At 41.1% G+C, this 19730-nt stretch overlaps 1 protein-coding gene across 5 annotated transcripts in view; it reads right to left on the minus strand.

The window, feature by feature from the left end:
* ADGRB3 (adhesion G protein-coupled receptor B3) overlaps positions 1 to 19730 on the minus strand; it is a 1500610-nt gene that overhangs the window by 66006 nt on the left and 1414874 nt on the right. The window lies entirely within an intron of this gene.

Genomic DNA, 19730 nt, shown 5'->3' on the forward strand with positions numbered 1-19730 from the left:
AATTAATAAAAGACAGTGTCTTATTTTCGGGTAGGTCTTCATTTTTTTCATGTACAATGATCATCTCTCCCTTCCTCTCCTCCACCCCAATTCTTCCTATTTCCTTTCTCTCCCCCACATGTGCAGCATCTTTCCTCCCCTCTCACCCACCCCCTTATGCAGTATCTTTCTATCCCTCCCTCCCGCCCCTTGTACATCAGAACACTTGCAGACCCCAGTTTGTTTACAAAAGTTAGATAGCAGTAAGTCTGATAGATGTTGGCATTGTAATCTTGAAAAAGGGACTCTAGATCATTTATTATTTTATTGTCCATTAATCATGGCCTTTTGGAAATCAATATGGGTCCTAGCCCCTCAAGCAGCCAAACTAGACAACCAAATCGCCAATCTACTGACGGCATCCCTCGACTACAAGACTTTTAGAAAAGAAATAAAGACCATACTCTTCAAGAAAACTCTGAAAAAATAAATAATACCGCAAGTCTCAAACTCCACCTCTCACTAAAGCCAACTATCCCAAACAAATAACATTACATTACATTACATTAGGGATTTCTATTCCGCCTGTGCCTTGCGGTTCTAGGCGGATTACATTATAGAAGATATCTGGGTAGTTCCAGTAGAGTTACATTTCAGGATAGGAGTATATTACAGTAATAGTAAAGAGTTATGATACTTCAAGTTCACAGAAGATAGTACTTATCACAGAAGTTATTACATATAACAGAAGATAATGCATTTTGTAGAGGTAATATATGTCAACTTGATCGTTTAAATCGGGTGTAATGTAGTAGAGTTACAGTACATTCTTGGTCACAGACAAAGAGATAGTTTAGATGAGTGTTTCCGAAGTCGTTGGTTGGGAACTCATTGGGTGGTGGTTAGAATGATGGGAGGTATTTTTTGAACAGTAGTGTTTTTATTTCTTTGCGGGTCAGTAATTTTGAGATGTCAGAGTCTATTTTAGCTGCCTGTGTCCCCAGGAGGTTGTCGTAGAGTTTCTTACGACAAGTACCGTTGAGTGGTGGATAGGTGAAAAGGTTCTGTGTTCTCCTTCTTCTTGGTGGGTGGTAGTGATGAAAACGGTTAATTAGGTAACTGGGTGCCGTGCCATGGGTTACTTTGAAAATGAGACAGTAGAGTTTGAATTGTGTTCTTGCTTTTATTGGTAGCCAGTGAGATTCTAGGTATGCATTGGTAATGTGGTCGTGTTTGCTGAGTGAGTATATGAGTCTGAGGGCTGTGTTCTGGATGGTCTGTAGTTTTTTTTATTGTGTTGGTCGGGCAAGGTAAGTAGAGGCTGTTGCAATAGTCGACAATACTTAGCACAAGGGATTGGACAATGATCCTGAATTGGTCTTTGTTAAAGAATTTTCTGATTTTTCTTAAATTTCGCATTGTGAAGAATGCTTTTTGGGTGATTTTTTGGATTTGTGTTTGCATTGTGCAGCATCTGTCTAAATGTATTCCTAGGATTTTGAGGGAGTTCTGTATAGGGTACTTGATTGAGTTTACTTCCAGTTCTGTTAGGGATGGTTTTTTGTCCTTCTCTAGCAATAAGAATTTGGTTTTGTCAGAGTTCAGCTTCAACTTGTGATCTGTCATCCATTTTTCCACTGTTTCTAATGTAGTTTTCAGGCGTTCTGTGGAGATTGGGTTGTGTATGTCGAATGGAAGGAGGATGGTTATGTCGTCTGCGTAGCTGAGAGAAGTAATATTTTGGTCGTCTAGGGTGGTGCCTAGGGAGGATGGGAGGATATGAATAGGTTGAAAAGTTTGGGAGAGAGGGGAGAGCCTTGTGGTACTCCACATGGATTGGACCATGGTTCAGATAGAATGTTTTTAGATTTGACTCTGTATGTTCTAGTTTTAAGGAAGCCTTGGAACCAGTTATGAACTTTACCTGAAATTCCTATTGCGTCTAGTTTTTGGAGAAGTATGGAGTGGTCCACTAGATCGAATGCAGCTGAGAGATCAAATTGGATGATTAGCAGTCTGTTTCCTTGGTTGAGGTGACTTCGAGCTATGTCTAGTAGAGATACCAGGAGAGTTTCTGTACTGTAGTTGGTTCTGAATCCGGATTGGGATGGGTGTAAGATGTTGTGGGCATCAAGGTAGGTGGACATTTGTTGTGCAACTAGTCCTTCTATTATTTTGACATATGTTGGGATAGAAGCGATTGGTCTGTAATTTGATGGGTTATTTGTTAGACCTTTGGGATCCTTCAATATAGGCGTGATTATAATTTCTCCGAGGTCTGGTGGGAACTGGCCTTCCCTGAGTGTGGTTTGCAGCCATAATGTGTAGCTAGCTTTGAAGTTGGTGGAAGCTGTTGCTAGTAGGTATGGTGGGCAGTTATTCAGATCACATGATGATTTGCAATATTTTTTGTATAGCCTGTCCAGTTCAGTCCACTGGGTTGTAGGGAAGTCGGTCCAGAATCTGTCTGCTGATATTGCTTCATCTGTTATGGGTTTTATTAGAATCTTGTCTGTGTTGTTTTGTGAGTTGTTGAATGTTGTTCTAATTGAGATGATTTTGTTTTTGAAGTGGTCTGCTAATTGGGAGGCTGTAGGTGTTAGGTTTTCCTGGGTGGCTAGGCATGGTTTAGTGTCGGTAAGGTTTCTTACTAGGTTGAACAGTTTTTTTGTGTCTGGTTTGTCGGTGCCTATGAGGTTAGAGTAATAGTCTTTGCGTTTTTCCTTCAATTTGCTTTTGTATTGCTTGATTTGGGTTTTCCATTCTGTTTTAGTAATTTCTTGTTTCTGTTTTATCCATGCCCTTTCAAGTTGTCTACATTTCCTTTTTAGTTGTAGGAGATCGGTGTCAAACCATTTATCTGATTGTCTGTGTATTTTGTTTTTTTCTTTTAGTGGTGCTAGTTTGTTCAAGGTCGATTCGCTGAGAGACCGCCAGGTGTTTATGAATTCACTAGGGTTGCTGGAATCTATTGCTGGGTCCACTGCGCTCCAGAATGTGTTCGGTTCGATTTTCTGTCTGGTCATAAAGCTTGTTTTGAGGGGAGTGGGTTTATTTTTGTTGTGTTCCCAGTTGATGGTGAAGTTGTATTTATAGTGGTCCGACCATAGGGTGGGTTGCCAGGTGCCTTTGGTGATTTGGATGTTTTGTGAGTTGAGGTTTGGGGATGAGTATGCTGCAATATCGAGTTGATGACCTTTTTCATGTGTTGGTTCCGGGTTGAGGATCTGGTACGATAGGGTACTGAGGTATGATATAATGTCTACTACTTGTTTGGAGGTGTGGTCTTCTAGATGGAGGTTTAAATCACCAAGGATCAGATTGTTTGTAGAGGAGAGAGAGTTCTGGAGGATGAACTCTTCTAGCTCATGTTTAGTGATGTTCCATTTTCCTGGGGTGATGTAGCATAGAAGGCAGTTTAGATTTCCTGTAAGGGTGGTGTCAGAGAGTTGGCAGGCTAGAAGGTCTAAATGGGGGGTGGAGTGCTTGGCTAGGACTTTGATGTTGAAGTTGTTTTTTGTTATGATTGCTAGCCCTCCTCCCATTTCTTACTCTTTTTGAAAATGACCAATTTTTTTTTTTGTAAGTTCTTGTTATAATACATCTTGGATAATTCTTTTGTAATCCGCCTTGAACTGCAAGGTAATGGCAGAATAGAAGTCCCTAATGTAATGTAATGTAATAAATTGTTTATTGGAAAACCCAGTTACATTATCGTATGATACTATTTTATTTGGCATGTCAATGAGGGCTAAAAGCCAAATATCATCTAAGAATAACAAACTTTTGCTAATTATGACAGGAGTCGCCATACAACAAATAACGAGTAATTGGAAAAATTACAGTTTTTGGTGGAATTCGTTGTGTCACATATATAAAATGGAAAAAGCAATATCTATACAGAAAGGAAATTTAAAAACATTTCAAGATGTGTGGGGGCCATTAACAAATTATTGCAATGAATAGATTTCATTTTTCCCTGTATGGTATAAGCTCAAAGTAAGGGGTTGGGGGATAATTCTTAAAGTTGATTATAAATGAGAAGAATGATAGGAGAGTATTTATTAAATGATATAAATGATTACTACATAATATGAAAAGGGTGGGGGAGAGGAAGATAAACTATATAATTTGATTATTGTTGATCATTAAGTGTTTTATGTAAGTATAAAAGATTGTATTTGTTGATACACTTACTGTAAGTTTGAAAAATAAAGAATTTATAAAAAAAGAAGAACCCTTGCAGCTTCTATCCCTCCCTCCCTCCCATCCCTTGTGCAGTAGAACCATTGAAGCTTCTATCCCTCCCTTCCTCCCATCCCCCCATGCAGCATCTTTCTATCCTCCCATCTCCCCGCCGTGCACCCCCCTCGCTGACCCTTTTATCTCTTCCTCCCATCCAAACCCCAACTGCAAGTCCAAAATACCTGGTAACAAGCAGCAGTGCTGGCCTTCTCACACCCGAGTGTTCCTCTGCCGCTTTGCTGACATCATCAGTGATGTAGCAGAGGAATGCCTGGGTGTGAGAAGGCCGCGATGCAGCCTGTGCTGCCAATGCTGCCGTTTGTTACCAGGTATTTCGGTCTCACGGTCGGGGTATGGATGGGAGGGAGAGATGGAAGGGTCGGCAGGAGGGAAGCGCTGCTGCCAGCGACTAGGGCTTATTTTCGGGGGTAGGGCTTATATTAAGACCTACCCTGAAAATCATGCTTTGGCTTATTTTCGGGGAAACATGGTAGTACATCCTATCACGAAGGTGGTAAGTGGTCCCTCATTAACTGTACATTCTTTGACTGGCACATGGTTAATTCTGTGCATTATTTATTCATTTAAGAATGTTTTGATCCCATACCATCAGCAATTATAAGCAGCTTCCATTCACAGTTTATTTACTGGGATTTATTAACTGCCTTTTCATGAAGAGTTTCACACAAAGCGGCTTGTAATACAGGGTGCCCACAAAAACACTCCTTGATTTTAAATGGTTACAAAATCAAAACTTATTGGAATATGTTTCTAAATAAGATGACAGCAAATACAAGTCCCAAAAAGCATGGTTAGCAAGATTTTACACAATCGCTTGCATTTGCATTATCACTGATTGTTCAGTTCTCTTGATGTGAACCGCCTAGAATCATGTGGTGTTGCGGTATACAAGAATAAAGTTATTATTATTTCCCCCTTAGACGCCGCAATTGGTGCAGAAGTTACAACCTTCAGACAATGCAATGTGACAAAATGACCAGATGTTTCTCAACTGACCCCCGAGATCACCGGACATTACTGTTTGTGACTTTTTCCTTTGGCGGTACGTTAAAGACAGAGTGTACGTGCCTCCACTACCCACGACTATGGATGACCTGAAGAAACACATCACTGAAGCTATAAACGCGATCACGCCGAACATGCGTCGGAGAGTCTGGTCCGAGCTCGATTATCACATTGATGTTTGCCGAGTAACAGGTGGGGCGCACATCGAGTGTATGTAATCGACAGATACCATATGAGTTGATGAAACTGTAGCCTCGAAGGTGAAAAAATATTCTAATAAATTTTGGTTTTGTAACCATTTAAAATCAAGGATTGTTTTTGTGGGCATCCAGTACATTGAATAGTAATCAGGTATTTCCCCTATTTGTCCCAGCAGACTCACAATCTAACTGTGCAATCTAAGGGCCTGATTCTGCAAATGTGTGTCCCAATGGTAGGGGTCAGTAGGCATCCTACTGCTGTCTCTCAGCCAATCGGGATGCATGTTTAAAAAAAGGGAAGGATGCATACATTGTAGGCGTGTGTCACACTTCTGCGGAGAGGCATAGAGATGCTTAAGCATGCCCAAGGTGTGGGCATGGTTTTGCCTGGAAGTGGCCTTGGAGAAGGTTATCATGCCGCTGTACCGGGCCATGGTACGCCCTCACCTGGAATACTGCGAACAGTACTGGTCGCCGTACATGGAGAAGGACACAGTACTACTCGAGTGACTAAAATGGTTAAGGGGCTGGAGGAGTTGCTGTACAGTGAGAGATTGGAGAAACTGGGCCTTTTCTCCCTTGAAAAGAGGAGACTGAGAGGGGACATGACGAAACATTCAAGATAATGAAGAGAATAGATTTAGGGCTCCTTTTACGAAGGTGTGCTAGGGTCTTAACGCGCAGAATAATGCGTGCTAAATTGCCGCGTGCACTAGCCGCTACTGCCTCCTTTTAAGCAGGCAGTAGATTTTCAGCTAGCACGCGCTAAAATCGCTAGCGTACCTTCGTAAAAGGAGCCCTTAGTAGATAAAGACAGGTTGTTCACCCTCTCCAAGGTAGAGAGAACAAGACGGCACTCTCTAAAATTAAAAGGGGATAGATTCCGTACAAATGTAAGGAACTTCTTCTTCACCCAGAGTGGTAGAAAACTGGAACGCTTTTCCGGAGGCTGTTTTAGGGGAAAACACCCTCCAGGGATTCAATACAAAGTTAGACAAGTTCCTGCTGAACCAGGCTAGTCTCAGTTAGGGCACTGGTCTTTGACCTAAGGGTCGCCGCGTGAGCGGACTGCTGGGCATGATGGACCACTGGTCTGACCCAGCAGCGGCAATTCTTATGTTCTTATGGATATTTTCTTAGGAGTGAGACAGAAGCCTTAAATGTAGGCCCGTAAAATGCTGACCTACATTTAAGACATCTGTTCAGTGATGTAGATGTGATTCTTTTTAGAACGCCAATGCATGATTGACATGCGATTGGTGGCCACCTCTTAGGCGTCCACCAAGATTGGCATCCTAAAGAGAATCGGGCCCTAACTGTATAATGCTGCACAATTTCCAAAGGCATTCTTTGCACATGCTCTGCCTACTTCTACCCTTAACACTAAGGGCTAGATTGTGTAAATGGTGTCCAAACACCAAAATGATAAGTGCTAAGGGCTGGATTCTACAAATGATGCCTACATCGACAGCTGCTGCCTACAAAAAAGCTGCCGATCATCTGTCAGTCAAGCATTTTGGCGCCATTTGCAGAATCGTGGCTACAGTTAAACATAGGTGCTGGTAATGCCGGCCAGGGTTTTGAAGGCCTATATTCCTGGTGCCTATGTGTAACGTGAATTGCATCTACGTAGGTGCCTAACAGTGCCTAGGGTCATTTCCAGAGTAAATCACAATTTCTTTGACCTTAGGTGCCTCTTTAGAGGCGATTATGGTGTCCTTTTTTGGAGATGTCTACATGGTTTTTTTTAAAATTACAATTAAATTGGTTTTAAACGAATCAACAATTACCGTGCTGATTAATACCAATTAAAACAACTGAGTTAGACATGGTAGTGTGCTTACTGCTTCCTAACTTAGGGCACCATTTAGAGAATTTGGGCCTAAGTGCAAATTCTATGAATACAGTTCTACTCCTAACTTTAGGCCTAACTACTGTTAGGTGCTGAAAAGGAAGCCTTCTATAATTTTGTGCCTAAATCCTTGGAATGCCGTTGCCCCACCCATGCTCATCCTTTGGCCAAGCCCCCTTTGGAGTTGCACATGAGAAGAATTGGGTATGCAGGTTATAGAATAGGTATGGATTGCAGATCTGTGCATAATCAATAATTTGTGCCAATTAGCACTTGTTAAGGATAATTACTCTTATCACAAATTTAGCTGATTACTTTAGGTGAAGATCTGTGATCCACACCCAAAATTGCGGGCCAAACTTTGGGTGACCTATATTGAATATGGAGGAAACGTCCCTAAATGTACAACTTAGCACGTGGTAACAATATAAATACTGCAAAAGCAGTTAGCACATTTGTACGTTAGCTGTTACCATGTGTTAAACCATTAACACCCTTTAGTAAAATGAAATAACTGGTACTGATAGAAAAATAACATCTGAATAATAGCCCCCCCGCCCCCCCCCCCCTTTCCCCCCCTTTAATGAGTTGCACTATCTGGAACAGAAACACATTCCTCAATAAAAATCATGTAGATCTCTGTCATGAATATTTGTTAGGGGTATCTTGATAATCCGACCATTTGACTCTTAAAGAATTAATTTGTGGTCCTCTGGTCTATCAGTTTATTTGGTCTTCCCATCCAGTGGTGTATCTAGCTTGGTTATCATTGCAAATCATTGGTGGAATACCCACCCTTCTCCAAGCGCATCACCCCCAATTGAAGCCGTAAAGGGGTGCAGAGAACAGTTATGGAGCCACAGTTTATAGGCACATGGTGATTCACTGCTCCAGAACAGGAAATTGACTTCAGAGAGGGGGGTCACTGGCAGAACTGACAGCTGCATGACTGTATGCTGTAGCTCCACAAGTGCTCGCTACATCCCCCTGCTGCACCCTCTTGCTCACTGCCTTTGGTATGTCACTGCCTTTGGTATGTCACTGTTCCCACCCAATTCAGAGTAGTTTTGATAGGCTAGGTTTCAGAAAATGGCATCTGCTCTCTTCTTAATATCTTCATGTTCCATTTTGCAAGTGAAATTGTGTATGTAGGAAATACATTTTCTATTTGTCCATCCTTAAAGAGCTCCAATATTTGCCAATTGAATACAAAATATAATTTAAAATCCTTTAATCTAAATATTTAGCACCTTGCGCTATACCTTAGTTAAGACACTTTTGTTCATTTCGACAGGTGGTGCGGTGAGTCCCAATATGAAATTTGAAAACACGCTGACTTGAATTAGGCAGCAAGGTTTGGGATGCTTTCTATTTGATAGGAAATAATCCTTATATGACTTGGATTGGCTTTTTAATGGAATGTATTATTCTTTCTAAGGTTTGAATTTTGCTGTGTATTTTTTAAAATGTGAAGGTCCACTTTACATAGAATGTAGGGAATAGAATTGAGATGTTCAGGTTGGGAGCTGCTAAATTCCAACAATATTTTAGAAAAAAGCTTTTGCCAATCCAAAACCTTTTTTTAAATACCTGCAAGATGCACATTTAATTGCCAGCAAGTTTAGCATCAGCAGTCACTTTAGAAATATAAGTAAAATGAATGGCACTAACCCAGCATCTTCCATGTGAAAGTGGCGAGTGCCATTAATTAAAGAGTGAGGCCTCCTCTTTAGAGGAAGAAATAAAGAACGGGATTAAGCCGAATGACTCCATCAATCTTTCATGTGAAGCCTTGCCTGAAAAAGAACACTTTTTAAAATCTTTAAATTGCTCTGAGCTGTTGTAAACCCAGAGGAGAATGAGAGGTAGTAGTTAGAGCTATAACCTCAGCACCCTGAGGTTGTGGGTTTAAATCCTGCACTGCTCCTTGTGACCCTAGGCAAGTCACGCGTTCCTCTACTGCTCCAGGTACACTAGATAGTTTGTGAGCCCACCAGGACAAATAGGGAAGATGGTTCAAGTACTGTATATAAACCACTTTGAATGTGGTTGTATAACTACAAATGGCAGCATACAAGTCCTAATCCCTTGCCCTAGGTTTCCCCATAGATATGCATTCCCTTTGTGAAATGGGAAATGCATGTGAAGACCTTTGCCTCACTTAAACCACATCCCCTCAAAATCACTGCTCTATGTGTAACTAGCAGCTTTCTAAAAACTGCTATTTACATGGATATGCGATTTATATATGTAAATACTGCTATTTACTTGTGGAGATGCTTTTAAAATAGAGACCATTGTGCGCTATTCTATGTGCACAGTTAAAGGAAGAAATGGTTCAGAAGATTTTATTAGTATTTTTTTATTTTTAGCATTGTTGGTGATTATGATTAATGGTTTTACAGTTGTAATTCACTTTGAGCTTATCTGTTAAGGTGTAAAATTAAATTGAAATAAATGAAAATGTATAGTCTTCTAGCAACCAGATTTACAAACACAATTGCTGACCCTCAATATCTCTCCTTGCTTCTCTCTCCTTATACCCCTCCCAGAGAACTCTGTTCCTCAGGTAAGTCTCTCTTAGCTCTACCTCCACTCCCAATTCCAGACTTTGTTCCTTTCATTAGCTGAGTTTGTCCGCCAAGCCCCTTCCCTTCCCTTGTTTAAAAGCAGGCTGAAAACCCACCTTTTTGATATAGCTTCCAATCCTTAACCCTACTCCTCTGCCCTCAACCCAGCCAGCTGATTAACCGTTCCCCTTAATTGTATCCATGACATCCTGTTTGTCTTTGGGAAGCAGAGCTGAGCTTGTGATGTCATAATGCCTCCTTCTACCAATATGAGAAAACCTCGTGATGTCACAATGGCTTGATTGTCCTATACTCCCCGCTGTCCTCCATGTCAGCCAGCTGATTAACCATTCCCCTTAACTGTATCCATGACATCTTGTTTGTCTGTCTCGGCTGTTTAGATTGTAAGCTCTTTTGAGCAGGGACTGTGTGACTCTGTGCAGCGCTGCGTGCGTCTGATAGCGCTATAGAAATAATTAATAGCAGTAGTAGTAGTACCATGTGTTTGAACTGAACAGGTATATGTAATTCTGTAGTTACTACTGAAAATGTATTTCTAGGTGTGGCTGTTGAGCAGTCATTGAAAAGCCCACTTTCTAACAACTTGAGTGCGATTTCTGTATTATTCTGAGCTACACGTGTCTTGGCAGTAGATGCTGGACTTCTGAGCCACGTCCAAGTCTCCGGCAGTGTACTTACTGTACTTTCACAAAGCTACTGGGTCATTCTTAACTGAAATGTCCTATATTAATTGAATTTGTTCTAGTATTTCATTGAGATTCATAGAGCGGTGTAACCAGGATGGATAGTTTGGTGCGGCCTGAGGTTAATATCTATGGCCATTAGGCAGTGGAGATGTTAACACAGTTCTCCTCTCCTTGGCGTATTCTGCTGCCATTGACTGAGTATTCTTGATTGCCAACTGCCTGAGGCTACATCCCTGGATTTCCAAATGCCAAAAATAAAATGTAAGAAAGGACTGGGCAAATATTTTGCATGATGTAAATCAATGACATGCGGTAAAAGCCTTTGAAATAAGGAAGTTTTATTCAGGAAGGACAGAACAATGTGAAAGGTTTGTTTTAAAACAGCAACTTAAAGCAGTTGTGAAAAAACCAGAGTATTAATTAAATTTTTAACATGGAGAAAGAGAAAATAAGACAATTTATTTATATACCATTTATAGCCTAAGTGGTTTATATTCAGATGCTCAAGCATTTTTCTTATCTGTCCTGGAGGGCTCACACTCTATTTAATGTACCTGGGGTAATGGGGAATTAAGTGACTTGGCCAAGGTCACAGGGAGCAGCATGTGATTTGAACCAACAACCTCAGGGTGCTGAGGCTGTCGCTCTATCCACTGCGCCATACACTCAGCAGTAAGCCATCAAACTATTCTTGTTTATTTAAAACCAAATGCTCCAATTCTATATATGTTGCCTAAAAGATCGGAGCTGACTAGTGCAGTTAAGTGCATTGTATAGAACAAGGGTGGGCAACGAGGGCTACAATCCATTCGGGTTGTCAGGATTTCCCCAATGAATATGCATAAGATCTATTTGCATGCACTGCCTCTATTGTATGCAAATGGATCTCATGCATATTCATTGGGGAAATCCTGAAACCCCGACTGGATTGTGGCCCTCGTTGCCCACCCTTGGTATAGAATCATGCTTACTGCTGCCTAAGTGGCCTTAAGTGTCACTAGGCGTCCTAAATTTTAGGCATACCATATTTATTCCAGGGTTTTCTTGGCTTAAATGCCTGCACCTAAGGTAGGCACACAATGGTGTCTAACTCATCTGTCCACAACTATGCCCACTTTTAGGTAGGTGATTTGGATAATGTACCTAGATCCAGATTCTCTAAATGGTGCCATTGTCGGCAGCCGTCAATCGCATGTCAATCATGCAATGGTGCCATTTAAAGAATCACACTTCTGGCAAAGGTAGGACCGGAAATATAGGCCAGGGTTTCAAGGCCTACATTTCTGGTGCCTACCTTTGAGGTGAATTGCGCCTCCGGGAAGCACCTACCAGTGCCTAATGCCACTTCCGGCATTAGCCATGCCTACAGTGCTGTTTGGCACCAGTAGGCGCCTCCAGAGGAGCGATTCTGGTGCTGTTTTTTTTAGGAACCTTGAAATTTTTTTAAGTACTGTTTTAAACAGCATTTCCCTCTTAACTTAGGAGCTGGTAGGGTACCTCAGTTAAGGCGCCGTTTATAGAATCCGGGCCCTAATTTTTAGAGAATTTTTAGATGCCTGTGAAGTAGTTCCAAGTAATAATAATTATAATTTATTTTCTTGTATAGCGCCCTACCAACAGTTCTAGGTGGTTCACAACAGGAAAACCGAGACATTTCAGCAAAAGATAGTTTAAAAAAGCGCTACTACATACATCAGTCTAATATAGCATGAGTTAAAATACAATTTCAAATATTGCTATGAATTAAAACGTGAGTTAAAAAAGATTAAAAACCTCATCGGAAATATTAAAGATCAGCATTCTTGTTTATCAAATAAGTAAGTTTTTAATAATTTCCTAAATGTAAAGTAAGAATAGGATTGAGCACTCAACGGGCTTAACCAGGAGTTCATCTTCCCAGCCTGATACTCCAATGTCCTGTCCAAAAAAGTCTTATAACGACAGGCCTTTGGGGTAGGAAAGATGAACATACCTGAATTTCTAATACATTGTATTGAATAAGACAGTTTCAAATAAGAGACCAACAATCCAAAAAGCACCTTATAACAGATACACCCAAACTTAAAAAACACTCTGGCTCTAAATGGCAGCCAATGCAGTTTGGCATAAAAAGGACTGACATGATCATATTTTTTAAGACAAAAATCAAAGGAAGTGCAGCATTCTGAACTAATCGGAGTCTTAATAAAATCTTTTTTGGTAACCCCAAATAAACAATATTACAATAATCCATAGTAGACAATACAGTAGAATGGACCAGTAACCGAAAGGACTCCATATCAAAAAACTTTTTGATGGTCCTCAATTTCCACAATAACGCATAACTTTTTTAAATTAATAAATCTGTATGCTTCCTAAAAGTTAAACTACGATCCAAAGTTATTCCCCAAATTTTCAAATTTGACACTATCTCGAAACTTTGACCCTTCAATTGTATAGTTGGTTCATGATTTTTTTCATTAGGGCTTGCTAGAAAAAACATAGGGCTCCTTTTACTAAGATGTGCTAGCGTTTTTAGCGCACACACAAGATTAGCGCGTGCTAGCCGAAAAATTACCGCCTGCTTAAAAGGAGGCGGTAGCGGCTAACGCGCGCTATTCCACGCATTAAGGCCCTAACACTCCTTTGTAAAAGGAGGCCTTAGTTTTTTTAGGATTAAGCTTCAACCTAACCTGTAGCATCCACAATTCTACCTTTTCCAAAATATTAGAAATTTGAGTAATCAATTCATTTGCGATGTTAAGTGCCAATTAAGAGTGTTAATTAAGTTAGACACCTACATTAGTTAGGCACAGCGATGTAGGTGCCAAACTTTAGGTGGACTTTATAGAATTTGACCCAATGAGACCAACCTATTCCTTTTAAAGACTTATTTAATATGCAAGGGACTTAGATGCTGATATTAATGTTGATTTTATTATAATAGCATTGTGATATGCTGACAAACACAATAATTTTTGGATTAGAAATGCATTGGGCATTGGGCATGAAGAATGCAGCTTATTTAGGGGTCCTTTGGAGTCCTTTTACTAAGCTACGGTATGCACTAATGTTTGTTTATAATCCCTCACTGTGGGGCATTCTCAAGCATCCCACAATAATTTTGGCATTTGCAGGCTTCCCACATGCTAAAAATTTATTTTGGTTTTTAATGGTAGAGTGGGTCAGAGAGCAGAGAGTAATGGGAAATTCTGTATAGGATGCCAGTCTCAGTAGCCACCAAATAGTGGCTAGGATTTGCAGGATTGGTGTCTATTTGAGGAGTGGTGTGATGCGCATGGAGTGGTCTCTTTTCGCGCTTCCCTGCCTAACATCTTAGAGTTCTTGCAGGATGGCCTGGATAGGGGACTGGCTTGATCTTTTCTCCGGGTTCAGCTTGCGGCCTTGTCAGCCTTTCAGGGGTTAGTGGAAGATCAGCGTTTGACTACCATTCCTGATGTGATTCGCTTCTTGTGGGCAGCCAATTTGATAAGGCCTCCTGTTCTGTCAGTTCTAGTGCACCCTCCTTTTGAACCATAGGGCGACTGCTCTTTGAAGGATTGGCTAGGATTTGCAGAATCACATCTACCTAACGGACAGACGCTTAACTCCGCCTAACTGCCCTAATTCTCTAACCGACACCCATGTTACAGGCGCCAGTTAGAGAATCGCGCCTGAGGGATCACTTGCCATCAGCTAATCATTCCCACTCCCTCCTGCCAAACCCCTCCCAGAACTTCCCAAAATCCCCCAAAACACTGGGAAGGAGGCCTGAGACTCCAACTGGCCCAGGTGCAAAAGGCTCCTCCTATGGGAGGGATCATAGCCATCTGAGCCAATCAGGGCTTTAGGCCCATCCCTGGTGAATCCCAGAATGCACTGGGAAGGGGAAGTCCACCATTTTGGAGTGGCAGGTCTGCCAGCGGGAGGGTGTGAGAATCCCTCCAGCTGGACTTTCTTCTGGAAAAGTACAGGAGGGTGGGGGTGCTTAGGGATGCGGGGGGTGGGGGGAGGTTTATAGGTATGGGGAGTCGGGGGGGGTGGGGGTGGCAGGAGGAAGTGGGCATCCCTCCTGCCTGGCTATTCAGGAAGGGCTCAAGAGTTTTGGAAAGTTCCAGGGGGTTCTAGCAGGAAAGAGTTGGCATCCTATCTGCTAGCTGACTTAACCGGGTGGGTGGGTATTCCCTGCTGCAGCCACTCAGCTGATCGTGGCAAGTGTCCCTTGCCACAATCGGCTCAGCAGCTGCATCTATTTGAAATGTAGGCCAGCAAAATGCTGGCTAACACATCATGCATTTGTTGCTGCATTAGGCGCAACAAATACCAGTTAAGCTTGCCCAAGGCCACTTCTAGGTGAAACCATGCACACACCCAGCCTTGGGTGAGCTTAAGTGTATCGATGTGTCTCCCTCATCTATGACAAATACCTACAGTGTAGGCAGCCTGCCTTGGGTGTTTTTAAAAAAAATATGCGTCCTTATTGGCTGCTAGACAACGGTAGGATGCCTTTGTTGCCTACAGCTGGGACACCCGTTTATAGAATTTACCCCTAAGTGTGTACTGCAGTAATCAGTGTGCAGGGATATATTGTTGTGATAACCGATTAGCGTATGGTTAGTACATGAGTCTTTACCACCTAAAAAATAGGTATCGGCAAGTGCTCATGTGCTAACGGCCATGCAATAATAGAAAAATTAGCACATGGCCATTAATTTTAAAAAAAGGGAAAAAGGGGCCATTTTATCCATGCAGATAAAATGGCTTGAGTACATGGGAATAATCTGAGTAAGGGCATTCTAAGACCACTTTTTACCGCAGTTTGATTTTTTTCACTAGTAAGAGGATTTTCAAAAATTTAATGTCTCTGTTCCTTAGAAGTGTTTGGTGAGAAGGAATACAACCAGAACTCTACCAAGGACATTGGGCAAGTTTTAAATGAAATATATTAACTGTTACTGTGTTTGTTAAAATATTTATTTCAATATGTATATTTATTTTTCAATGTTTAATTAGACAAGATGAAGCAATTAAGCCGATTTATCGTTAATGGGACTTTAGTGATTCTTACTCAGTATGCTACCCATTGCCCCAAGCAATGATATTCACAATTTCCACTTTCATCTTAGGTCTAAGTACTACACAGTTCCTATTTCCACTTTTCTCTCTCAGCATGTCATCTGCTTCATGGGCTTTATCAGTATCCAAAATATGTTGATCCTCCGTTAGTTTGCATCATCCATTTTCAGTGCATAAACTGCTTCATAAACCCTTTCCTTCCAAATTTGTGAAGTGTGTTTTAACCCCTCTTTATAGATAAGCAAATACAATCTTCCTCTTTGCCTATGACTGGGACAGATATAGAGGAAAATGGTAGGAACGTTGTTGAGAAGTTACAGCATTCCCCTCCCTTCGTATTTTGTTGGTTGGATTACTGCAACAATTTATATCAAGGTGTCACTGCCTCTGTTCTCAAATGTCTGCATTTAGGGCTCCTTTTACTAAGGTGCGTTAGGGCCTTAACGCGCAGAATAGCGCACGCTAAATTGCTGCGCGAGCTAGACCTTAACACCAGCATTGAGCTGGCGTTATTCTAGAAGCGTACCGCGTGGTAATTTTGTGCATGCGCTAAAAATGCTAGTGCACCTTAGTAAAAGGAGCCCTTAATCCAGAACACAACCGTTAAACTGATATATGCAGCCAGAAAATTTGATCGGGGACGGGACTAAATCGCGCGAGACAATGGCGCGCCGACAACTGAGCGCAGACAACTGAGCGCAACATTGACGGCGCGCCGAAGAAAAGCACTATTTTAAAGAGCTTCGACGGGGGGTGTGGGGGGAGAATCCCCCCACTTTACTTAACAGACATTGCGCTGGCGTTGTGGGGGGTTTGGGGGGCTGTAACCCCCCACATTATACTTAAAACTGAACTTTTCCCCTAAAAAAACAGGGAAAAAGTTCGGTTTCAAGTATAATGAGGGGGGTTACAACTCCTCCAACCCCCCACAACGCCAGCACGATGTCTGTTAAGTAAAATAGGGGGGTTCCCCACCAACACCCCCCGTCGGAACCCTTTAAAATAGTGCTTTTCTTCAGCGCGCCGTCAACCTTGTGCTCAGTTGTCTGCGCTCAGTTGTCGGCGCGCTGTTGTCTCGCGAGATTTTGTCTATGAACCAATTTGATCATGCCCCCACCTCTTGTTAAAAAACTACACTGGCCACATGTTTCCTAGTGGTTCAGGTACAAAATTCTTTTTTTTCTTTTATATTTATTGGTTTTCAAAATACAATCAAGACAATAAAATTCTTGAACGGGATAATTTTCCATTATTAAAGAAAATGAAATACAAGAGAACATATTACTCTTTACAAAACATTGAAGCAAAAGAAATTTTAGACCACAAACTGGGAGGGGGCAAGAAAAGATATCAAAGAGAGCCAAATACTAGAAGAAAAAAGTGACAAACTCACTACTACAACAAAAAAGGAACAGCCTAAAAGGATCTTATACTAAACAATCCCAATCTAATGTTCATACACATTAAGGGGTCCTTTTACTAAGGCGTGCTATCCGATTTAGCGTGCGCTAAATATTAGAACATGCTAAACGCTAACGCGTCCATTTTATTCTATGGATGCATTAGCGTTTAGTGCGCGCTAAATCAGCTAGCGCACCTTAGTAAAAGAGGGCTTAAGGTTCCCGTAGTCTATTCTGCAAAAACATACACAATTGAACTGGTTCATAAAAAAACCCAAAAGATGCATCTTTTAGCTACATCATACATTTGCAAGGAAATCAAAGAAAGAACGTCCCACCCAAGGAGACTACATCTTGCCTCATTGGCAGGAATTATTTTCTCCTTTCCTGTTTGGTTTTTTTACACTCATCTATGATCATATATAATTTAGATCCCAAGAAAATCAGCTTCCTGAAAATGGAAATAGCAATGCATGACTGAGTTTTTGTCCTGCAAAAAGACAAAGGATAATAACAAAGAGGGACATTTTCAATAGAATGTCTAAATCTGAGTTTGGATGTTTTGAGAAAGACGACTAGAAATCCAGTAAAGAAAATGTTTATTTTGAAAACTGCAAGACATCTATCATTTTTTAAAAATGCCTTATCTAGATGTTTTGGCCCTTAGTATGTCTATCTTTTTTTGGCCATTCTCAAATATACGTAAAGATGTCAACTTGAAATTTGCACAAAAGCAAGCTTTTTGGATGTTCAAGCAGCCAGCATTCGTAGCAAACTGTTCATAGACAGCCAACTACAGCAGTGGGGCACTCTAAAGAGGTACTGTAGTGAATGTCACATAAAAAGTCCAAGGTACACGTTACTATAACCTGCTTATATTGTATGGTGAGCCTTCCGAAACCCACCCAAAACTTACTGTACCCACCTGTACACCACAACAGTAGCCCTTATGCCTGCAGGTGTCACCTCATACAATATAAGCAAGTTATAGTGACATCTGACCTGGAACTTGTTATGTGACATTCACTGCAGTAACCTTTGGAGTGCCCCTTTGCTCTGCTGTGGCGATATATATGAGCCATATGAATCTGTAAGACAGGCTGTAAAGTACTGATTTTTTCACATATTTGGGTGATGGAAGGGGGTTGGTGAGTAAGGGCATTCCAAACCTTACTCCCTCCAGTGATGATCTGGTCAATTTGAAGACCTTTTTGATTATTCATTTTAAAAACAGGTCTAGCCCCATACATCTAAATAGTGCCCCAGCCGTTTTGTTAAAAGTTTGATTATCCCTGCAGAACATTCAAGTGCTAAGCCTGCCCAAAACACACCTCTAACATGCCCCCTTAAGATTTAGATGCACTGGAGAGAAAGTGACCAGAAAGACATCTAGAAAGTCTGTTTTGAGAATGCCCAGTTGGATGTTTTGACAAGTAAGACATCCAAGTACTGGTTTGTGCTTTCTTTTGGACATCTGTATTTTTGGGAAATGAACCCCAAAGTCTCCAGAAATTTCCAGTAAACTAGTGACATCTAAGGTCAATTGATCAGCCTGTCCAGGTTCAAAATTCTAATTGTGACTATTTAAGTAATCTACTGCAATATCTCATCATTTTTAGCCAACTTGCTCATCTCCTAACAAAATGTCAATTTGTAGGGGTTGAGCAAATTAGCTAAGTATGATGGGATGTAGTGGAATACTCAGTCATGGCTCAAATTTTGAATCGGAACTGATAGGAAACAGGTGGCCGGTCTAGTTGTTTAACAAGAGGTGTGGCATGAACAATGCAGACAAACTACCTTGCAGGCTCAACTCGCAGTGCCACCTTAAAGTAAAGCACCTCGTATTTTGGCCTCCAATTTCTGGAACACTCTCCAACCTATGATTAGAAGACTCCTTTATTCATTTCAAAGCCAAGCTGTTCTGTTCTGTATTTGAAACTTAATATTATGAGCACATTGGTCAAATAACAACCGGTTTAAATTGCCCCTAACTCCTGCCAAGGAATTTCAACAACTGAATGCAGAGTAGAGAATGACACAGTGACAAAATTAATCGCCGTTCCCGTCCCCGCAGATAACCGCGGGACACCATCTCCATGTCATTCTTTAAGGAGAGAGGGAAATTCAGGGTATGAATGGGCACAGCCCCTGACCCTCAAGCCTTGCATTAAGGAATGCTGTAGAAGGACTGAGGTTTAGATAGACACTAAAGAATGACACGTGATTGTTTCACGTGGTTATCCACGGGGACGGAAGCGGTGATGAATTTTGTCACTGTGTCATTCTGTAATGCAGAGTCTACCCAAACCTTTCCTATTATCCTACTGTATCTGACTTTCTCTCTTGTCCTCTTTTATAGTCTTTTTAGTTGATTATTGAAAAAAAACCTATATAATGTTTTTGTTGTCTATCACTTAGGTATGCTACATGTAAATGGTATATTAAATCATTATATTAACGGGTAGTAAACATTCTCTACCCCTTTAAGAACACAGAGAAGGAGAAGGAAGGGAAGTTTGAAATGCTATCCTTTCTTTTCCAAATAAAACTCAAACTTGTTTGCAGTATTTTTAGAACTCAGTTACAATAATTCCAAAAAGTTAACAATCAAAATGGAAACACTCGCAAAGTAACTTGCATAAGGTCACAAGAGAAGCAAGAGCAAGGTTACCTGATTCATAGGGCACTGTCCT

This window comes from Geotrypetes seraphini, chromosome 3, assembly GCF_902459505.1.
Source record: "Geotrypetes seraphini chromosome 3, aGeoSer1.1, whole genome shotgun sequence".
Taxonomy (NCBI): domain Eukaryota; kingdom Metazoa; phylum Chordata; class Amphibia; order Gymnophiona; family Dermophiidae; genus Geotrypetes; species Geotrypetes seraphini.